Here is a 9,426-nt window from a genome sequence, read left to right on the forward strand (position 1 = left end):
GTGTCTCCACAACAGCACATCCTGTTTAACCACATGGTTTACTGAGTATTTTAAGTCCACTGTTGAGAACTACTGCTCAAAATAAAAAAAAAAAAAAGATTCCTTGCAAAATATTATTGCTCATTGAAAATGCACTTTTTGGAGCAAGTTTCTACAACAATGTGCTGTCAAACACAGGTTCAGGGAACAACAGAAACTATAAGCAAATGATGTGTATATTTTAAAGAATAAAGAGTCCCAAAAGGGCATATCCACCTGTCACTTACTCAACACAGATTCCAAAAGAGCAGGGAGTTATTCTCATCATGGTGTGTCTCCCAGTGTGGCCAAAAACTGCCCTAGGTCAGGGTCAACAGATGGCAGCACCGCATTTTCCACTTCATGCCAGAGAAGATACATAAATCTATACTGTTTGAAGGTGGTTTTTATCCACATTGGGGAAAGGGGTCCCTGCAACTGAGAATTCTTATTCTGATAAGCATGCAGGGATTCTGGTTCCCAGTATCTAAGTTTAAGGTCTGGCTGAATTTTTTCATTAGACTTAACATCTCAGGGTTGTAGGATTCAAATAAAAAGGATTTCGCCACAGTGGAAGGCAAGAGGATGGCTGCTTTGGGTATGTTTGTGATTTCCCCGGAGAAGCTAGGGGCAGGTAGGGTATGAGTGATGGGCTCTTAACAGGTGTCTATGATCTCCCTAACACACCTGGTCACTGAAGAGCTTTGATGGAGATGTGCAATGAGATTAATACTGTTTTTGTCCCTGCTAACAAAACATGCATTTTGCAGCCTGTGGATCAAGGAATGATTTCAATTTTCCATCTTATAATTTAAGAAATACATTTTAGAAGGCTATAACTGCCATTGATAATGATTCCTCTGATGGATCTGGGTAAAGACTATTGTAAATCTTCTGGAAAGGATTCACCATTCTAATGCCATAAATAATATTCATGAGTCATGGGAGAAGGTCAAAATATCATTGAGGGGAGGCGGGGCAAGATGGTGCAGTGGTGAGGTGTGGGTTTTAGTTACTCCTACAGGGCAATAGGTAGAAAGCCAAGAACTGTGTGGACTGGACACCACAGAGCAATCTGACTTTGGGCATATTCATACAACACTCACAAATGCATGGAACAGCTGAGGTCAGTGGAATCTGTAAGTTCTCATGGCCAGGGGACCCGCACCCCTCCCTGCCAGGCTCAGTCCTGTGGGAGGAGGGGCCATCAGTGCTGGGAACCAGGAGGGAGAACTGCAGTTGCAGTTCTGATTGAAAACTCAGACTGCTGATCAAAAACTCAAAACATAGATAGACTGAAACCAGACACCAGAGAATCTGGGAGCAGTCAGACCAGTGAAGAGGAGATAGGGCTAGCACAAACAGCAAAAAATAAAATAAAATAAAATAAAAGCAGAGACTTTTTGGAGTTCTGGTGAACATTATATGGAGAAGGGTAGGGCTCAAACAGAATCAGGCACATATGTAAATCCAGAGGACAAGATCCCTTGACTGAAGAGCTGGTTTCTCTGCTTTCTTGATTGTTCCTTAATGGCCCTAATCTCATTGTCTCTTAGTATTTCAATAGCCCATTAGATCTGTAAGGAGGGCCCTTCTTTTTCTTTTTCTTTTTCTTTTTTTTAAACTTTTTTTCTTTTTCTAATACAATTACTTTAAGAAGCCTGTTCCAGAAAGCCTTAAAGACTTGCAATTTGGGCCCAGGCAAGAGCAGAGCTAAGATAGCTCTGAGGAAAAAAGCAATAAGTCTAGTGGCTGAGAAAATTTGCTAAACACCATAACTTCCCAAGATAAGGGGGGCATCTCCTTACAGCCATCTTCCCAGTGGGCTGGGAACACACCTGCCTGGCACCAGCACCACAGCCCAATGCTGCACTAAACAGCCCAGTGTGATGGGAAGTGTTTCCAGCAACACACATGCCACAATATCTGGCATGGACAATAGCCTTTCATGCACCCACACTAGTTGCCCCAGAGATGGGAAGGCAGAACTGTGTGAAAAGGGGGAAGTTAACATGTCCCATTCAGCCATCCTTTCAGCAGACTGGGAATGCCCCTACATGGCCCTGCAGCCCAGAACTTCACTTGGGGGAGAGCACTGTCTTCCCTCAGCAGAGGCCCTAGGAGGCTACAGCTTGGAAGAGGGACCCACTCGCAAGTCCCAGGTACCATATGCCAATATGTAGGACCTGTGGGTCAGTGGCAGAGGCAAACTGTGGTGAGACTTAAATGAAGGATTAGACTATTGCAATGGCTTTAAATCTCTGGGAACACCTCTCTCCCTAACCACTCAGACACATGCCCCACATTCGTGACAGGCAGTGCCAACTCCACATGCAAACTTGGTGCACCTATTGGACCCCCACAAGACTCAGGCCCCAAATCACCACAAAGACAAAGTTGAGGAGAATTGGTTTGAGGAGAATAAGTGACTCAAAGATGCCACCTGCTGGTTAGTTAGAGAAAGTGTACTCCACCAAGCTATAGATCTGACAAATTAGAAATAAGTATTTGAATCAGTCTACATATCCTAAAAGACCCCTATTATGTTAAATAGATGCCAAGAGGCCAAAAACAACAGAAAATTTTAAAGCACATGAAAAAACCAGATGATATGGATAACCCACACCACAATGCCCAAATCAAAAGATCAGAGGAGACACAGTACTTGGAGCAGTTAATCAAAAAACTAAAGGCAAACAATGAGACCATGGCACAGGATATAAAGGACATGAAGGAGACCCTATAAGAGCATAAAAAAGAAATTGCAAGAGTAAATTAAAAAGTAGACAAACTTATGGAAATAAAAGAAACTATTGACCAAATTTAAAAGATTCTGGACACTCATAGTACAAGACTACAGGAAGCTGAACAGTGAATCAGTGACCTCAAGGATGACAGAATGGAAAATGAAAGAACAAAAGAAAGAATGGGGAAAAAGTTTAAAAGTCAAAATGGACCTTAGGGATATGATAGATAACATAAAATGTCCAAGTATAAGGGTGATTGGGGTTCCAGAAGAGGAAGTGGAGGGTAGAGATCTAGGAAAAGTATTCAAAGAAATTGTTGAAGAAAACTTCCCAAACCTTCTAAAAAACAAAAATACACAAATCATAAATGCCTAGTGAACTCCAAATAGAATAAATCCAAATAAACCCACTCCAAGACATATTCTGATCAGACTGTCAAATACTGAAGAGAAGGAGCAAGTTCTGAAAACAGCAAGAGAAAAGCAAATTCAAAATATACAAAGGAAACAGCAGAAGACTAGTCATTACTCAGTGGCCACCATGGAGACAAGAAGGCAGTGGCATGACACATCTAAAATTCTGAGAGAGAAAAATCACCAACCAAGAATTCTCTATCCAGCAAAGCTCTCCTTCAAATTTGAGGGAGAACTTAAATTTTTCACAGACAAACAAATGCTGAGAGAATTTGCTAAAAAGAGACCTTCCCTACTTGAGACACTAAAAGGAGCCCTACTGACAGAGAAACAAAGAGAAATATGGAGAAATATTCAGAACTAAAGAGATTCAGCATGCGTACATTAAAGAACATTACAAAAGAGAAGAAAAAATCTATCTGACAAACATAAACCAAAGGATACGATGGCTGACTGAAGAAATGCCTTCACAGTAATAAAGTTTAATGTAAATGGATTAAACACCCCAATTAGATACAGATTGGCAGAATGGATCAAAAATATGAACCATCAATATTTTGCATACAAGACACTCATTTTAGACACAGGGACACAAAGAAATTGAAAGTGAAAGGATGGAAAAAAATATTTCATGCAAGCTACAGCCAAAAGAAAGCAGAGATAGCAATATTAATTTCAAATAAAAAAGACTTTAAATGCAAGGATGTTATGGGAGACAAAGAAGGCCACTACATACAAATATAAGGGGCAATTCAACAAGAAGAAACAATAATCAAAAATGTTTATGCACCCAATCAAGGTACCACAAAATACATGAGAGAAACACTGGCAAAACTAAAGGAAGCAATTGATGTTTCCACAATAATTGTGGGAGATTTCAACACATCACTCTCTCTTATAGATAGATCAACCAGACCGAAGACCAAGAAGGAAATTGAAAACCTAAACAATCTGATAAATGAATTGGATTTCACAGATGTATATATATAGAGCATTACATCCCAAATCTCCAGGATAGACATTCTTCTCTAGTGCTCACAGAACTTTCTCCAGAATAGATCATATGCTGGGACATAAAAAAAGGCTCAATAAATTTAAAAAAATTGAAATTATTCAAAGCACATTCTCTGACCACAGTGGAATGCAAATAGACGTCAATAACCATCAGAGACTTAGAAAATTCACAAATACTTGGAAGTTAAACAACACACTCCTAAACAATCAGTGGGTTAAAGAAGAAACAGTAAGAGAAATTGCTAAATATATACAGATGAATGAAAATGAGAACACAACATATCAAAACCTATGGGATGCAGCAAAAGCAGTACTGAGGGGAAAATTTATAGCACTAAATGCATACATCAACAATTAAGAAAGACAGAAAATCAAAGAACGAATGGAGGACTGAAGAAGTCAGAAAATGAACAACAAACCAATCATAAACCAAGTAGATGAAAAGACAAAACAAGGATTAAAGCAGAAATAAATGACATAGAGAACAAAAAAATAGAGAGAATAAATACAACCAAAAGTTGACTCTTTGAGAAGACTAACAAGATTGACAAGCCCCTAATTAGACTGACAAAATAAAAAAGAGGGAAGACCCATATAAACAAAATAATGAATGAGAAAGGTGACATTACTGCAGATCCCAAAGAAATTTAAAAAATTTTAAGAGGATACTATGAACAACTCTGTGCCAACAAACTGGATAATGTAGAGGAAATGGACAACTTCCTGGAAGTATTTGAATAACCTAGATTGACCAGAGAAGAAACAGGAGACCTCACCCAATCACAAGCAAAGAGATCCAATCAGTCATCAAAAAGCTTCCCACAAATAAATACCCAGGGCCAGATGGCTTCACAGGGGAAATCTACCAAACTTTCCAAAAAGAACTGACACCAATCTTATTTAAACTCTTTTAAAACATCAAAGAAAATGGAACACTACCTAACACATTTCATGAAGCTAACATCAGTCTACTAACAAAACCAGGCAGAGATGCTACAAAAAAGGAAAACTACAGGCCAATCTCCCTCATGAATATAGATGCAAAAATTCTCAACAAAATACTTGCAAATCGAATCCAAAGACACGTTAAAAAAATCATACACCATGACCAAGTGGGGTTCATTCCAGGCATGCAAGGATGGTTCAACATAAGAAAATTAATCAATATATTACAACACATTAACAAATCAAAATCATCTTCTCAACAGATGCTGAGAAAGCATTTGACAAAATCCAACATCCCTTTTTGTAAAAACACTTCAAAAGGTAGGAATTGAAGGAAATTTCCTCAATATGATAAAGAGCATATAAGAAAAGCCCACAGCCAGCATACTGCTCAATGGTAAGACTGAAAGCCTTCCTTCTAAGATCAGGAATGAGACAAGGATGCCCGCTGTCACCACTGTTACTCAACACTGTGCTAGAAATGTTAGTCAGGGCAATCCAGCAAGACAAAGAAATAAAGGCTTTCAAATTGGAAAGGAAGAAGCAAAACTGTCATTATTTACAGATGATATGATCTTAAATCTGGAAAACCCTGAGAAATTGACTATACAGCTATTAGAGCTAATAAAGAAATTTAGCAAAGTAGCAGGATACAAGATGAATGCATATAAGTCAGTAATGCTTCTATATGGTAGAAAGGAACAAAGTAAAGAGACACTCAAGGAAAAGATACCATTTTCAATAGCAACTAAAAAAATCAAATACCTAGGAATAAACTTAACCAAAGATGTAAAAGACCTATACAAAGAAAACTGCATAACTCTACTAAAAGAAATAGAAATGGACTTAAAAGATGGAAAAATATTCCATTTTCATGGATAAGAAGGCTAAAGGTTTGGGTAGATGTCAACTCTACCCAAACTCATCTACAGATTCAAAGCAATCCCAATCAAAATTCTAACAACCCACTTTGCAAACTTGGAAAAGCTAGTCATGAAGTTTATTTGGAAAGGGAATATGCCTTGAATTGCTGAAAACACTCTAAAAAAGAAAAACAAATTGGGAGGACTTACACTCCCTGACGTTGAAGATTATTATAAAGCCACAGTAGTCAAAACAGGATGGTGCTGGCACAAAGATAGACATATTGATCAAAGGAATTGAATTGAGAATTCAGAGATAGACCCCCATATCCATGGCCAACTGATCTTTGATAAGGCTCCCAAAACCACTGAACTGGGACATAACAGTCTTTTCAACAAATGGGACTGGGAGAGTTGGATATCCATATCCAAAAGAATGAAAGAGGACCCCTACCTCCACCCTACACAAAAGTTAACTCAAAGGGGATCAAAGACCTCAGTATAAAAAACAATGCCATAAAACTCCTAGAGTATAATGTAGGGAAACATCCTCAAGACCTTGTATTACACGGCCACTTTCTAGACCTTACACCCAAAGCACAAGCAACAAAAGAAAAAGTAGATAAATGGGAACTCCTCAAACTTAAAAGTTTCTGCACCTCAAAGGAATGTGTCAAAAGGTGAAGAGGCAGCCAACTCAGTGGGAAAAAATATTTGGAAACCATGTATCTGACAAAAGACTGATATCTTGCATATATAAAGAAATCCTACAACTCAATGATAATAGTATAGACAGCCCAGTTATAAAGGCAAAAGACATGAAAAGACACTTCTCTGAAGAGGAAATACAAATGGCCAAGAAACACATGAAAAAATGTTCAGCTTCACTAGCTCTTAGAGAGATGCAATAATACATGGTTTATAACATAGAATGTAGGGAACCTAGCGATAGAGAGCAATTAGTGAAGGGGGAATGATAACCCAATAAGAACAGGTAAGCTATCATGAAAAAATTTAATATTCTGGGAATGCCAAGGAATGACTATGGTTTGTTAATTTCTGGTGGGTATGGTAGGAACAAGTTCACAGAAATGTTGCTTTATTAGGTTATTTTCTCGGGGTGGAGTAGGAACATGTCGGAAGTAAAGTAGTTATTTTAGGTTAGTTGTCTTTTTCTTACTTCCTTGTTATGGTTTGTTTGAAATGTTTTTTTATTATATTTTTTTTTAATTTTTTTTGATATAGTTAATTAAAAAAAAAGTTAATTAAAAAAATGGGAAAAATATGCTGAGCTCACCTGAGGAGCTGGTGGAGAATGCAGGGGTGTTGGGCTTCCCCACCTCCATGGTTGCTGATGTGCTCACACAGATATAGGGGACTGGTGGTTTGATGGGCTGAGCCCTCTATCATGGGACTTACCCTTGGGAAGACTGTTGCTGCAAAGGAGAGGCTAGTCCTGCCTATAATTGTGCCTAAGAATCTCTTCCTGAATGCCTCTGTGTTGCTCAGATGTGGCCCTCTCTCTCTAGCTAAGCCAACTTGGCAGATGAAATCACTGCCCTTCCCCCTATGTGGGATCTGACACCCAGGGGAGTGAATCCCCCTGGCAATGTGGAATATGACTCCTGGGGAGGAATCTAGACCCAGCATTGGGGGATGGAGAACATCTTCTTGACCAAAAGGGGGATGTGAAAAGAAATGAAATGAGCTTCAGTGGCAGAGAGATTCCAAAAGGAGCCAAGGGGTCACTCTGGTGGGCACTCTTACACACAATATAGATAACCTTTTATAGGTTCTAGTGAAATGGAGTAGCTAGCAGTAAATACCTGAAACTATCAAACTACAACCAAGAACCCTTGAATCTTGAAGACAATTGTATAAAAATGTACTTATGAAGGGTGAAAATGTGATTGGGGAAGCCATATGGACCACACTCCCCTTTGTCCAGTGTATGGATGGATGACTAGAAAAATGGGGGCAAAAAAAAAAAAAAAGGCACCCAGTGTTCTTTTTTACTTTAATTTATTATTATTCTTGTGTATGTGGTAATGAAAATGTTCAAAAATTAATTTTGGTGATGAACGCAGAACTGTATAATGGTACTGTGAACAATTGAATGTACACTTTGTATGACTGCATGGTATGTGAATATATCTCAATAAAATTGAATTTAAAAAAAAAAAGGAAAAAAAATACCAACATTAACAGTAGTTTGTGAGATGTTAATTCCAACCCTCCTGAATGACTGTGAGGAACTCAAGACTTCTGCATAGAAAGTAACTGCAGATGTGGAAAGAGCAAGAAAACTAGAATTAGAAGTGGAGTCTGAAGATCTGACTGAGTTGCTGGAATCTCATGATATAACTTGTATGGATGAAGAGTTGCTTCTTATGGATGAGCAAAGAAAGTGGTTTCTTGAAATGGAATCTACTCCTAGTGATGATGCTGTGAATATTGTTGAAATGAGAAATGATTAAGGATATCCCATAAATGTAGTTCATAAAACAGCAGCAGGTTTTGAGACAGTTGACTCCCATTTTGAACGAAGTTCAGTGGTGAAATTCTATCAAGCAACATCATTTGCTACAGAGAAATCTTTCATGAAAGAAAGCGCCAATTGATGTGGCAAACTTCATTGTCTCATTTTAAGCAATTGGCACAGCCACCCCAACCTTCAGCAACCACTACCATGATCAGTCAGCAGCTATCAACATTGAGGCAAGACCCTCCACCAGTGAGAAGATAATGACTCACTGAAGGTTCACATGATAACATTTTTAGCAATAAAGTATTTTTTAATCAAGATATGTGCATTGCTTTGTTTTTAGACATAATGCTTTAGCACACATAGTAGTGTATGCTATAATGTAAACATAACTTATATGCACTGGACAAAGAAAAAAGAAATTACATGACTGGCTTTATTGCAATATTCATTTTATTGTAAGGGTCTGGAAACAAACCACAATACCTCAGAGGTTGGCAAATGTTAATGTAAGTAGATCAAGCCAAATATTTTCACGATACAGTTGTTAAATTTGCAGTCCCATCAGCAATGTATGAAAGTTCCAGTCACTGCACAACCCTGTCAACAATGGCCATTTTCATGATTCTTGTGTTTGTAATAATACCTGAGTGTTGTTACAACTTGGATTTTATTTCATGAGTAATGACATTGAGCACCATTACATTTGCTTCTTAGTCATTTAGATGTCCTCTTTTTTGGAATGCCTGTTCCAGTATTTCATCATATTTAATTGGGCTTGTAATATTTTGTTACTGAGTAACAGGGGCTCTTTATATACTTGAGTACATGTGTTTTGTCAGATCTATGTAGTCAAAATGCATTTTTCCCGTATATGGTTTATTTATTCAGTTAAAAAGTGTGTCTATGGAAGAACAAAATTTCTGAATGTAATGAGCTCA

This window comes from Choloepus didactylus, chromosome 1 (assembly GCF_015220235.1).
Source record: "Choloepus didactylus isolate mChoDid1 chromosome 1, mChoDid1.pri, whole genome shotgun sequence".
NCBI lineage: Eukaryota > Metazoa > Chordata > Mammalia > Pilosa > Megalonychidae > Choloepus > Choloepus didactylus.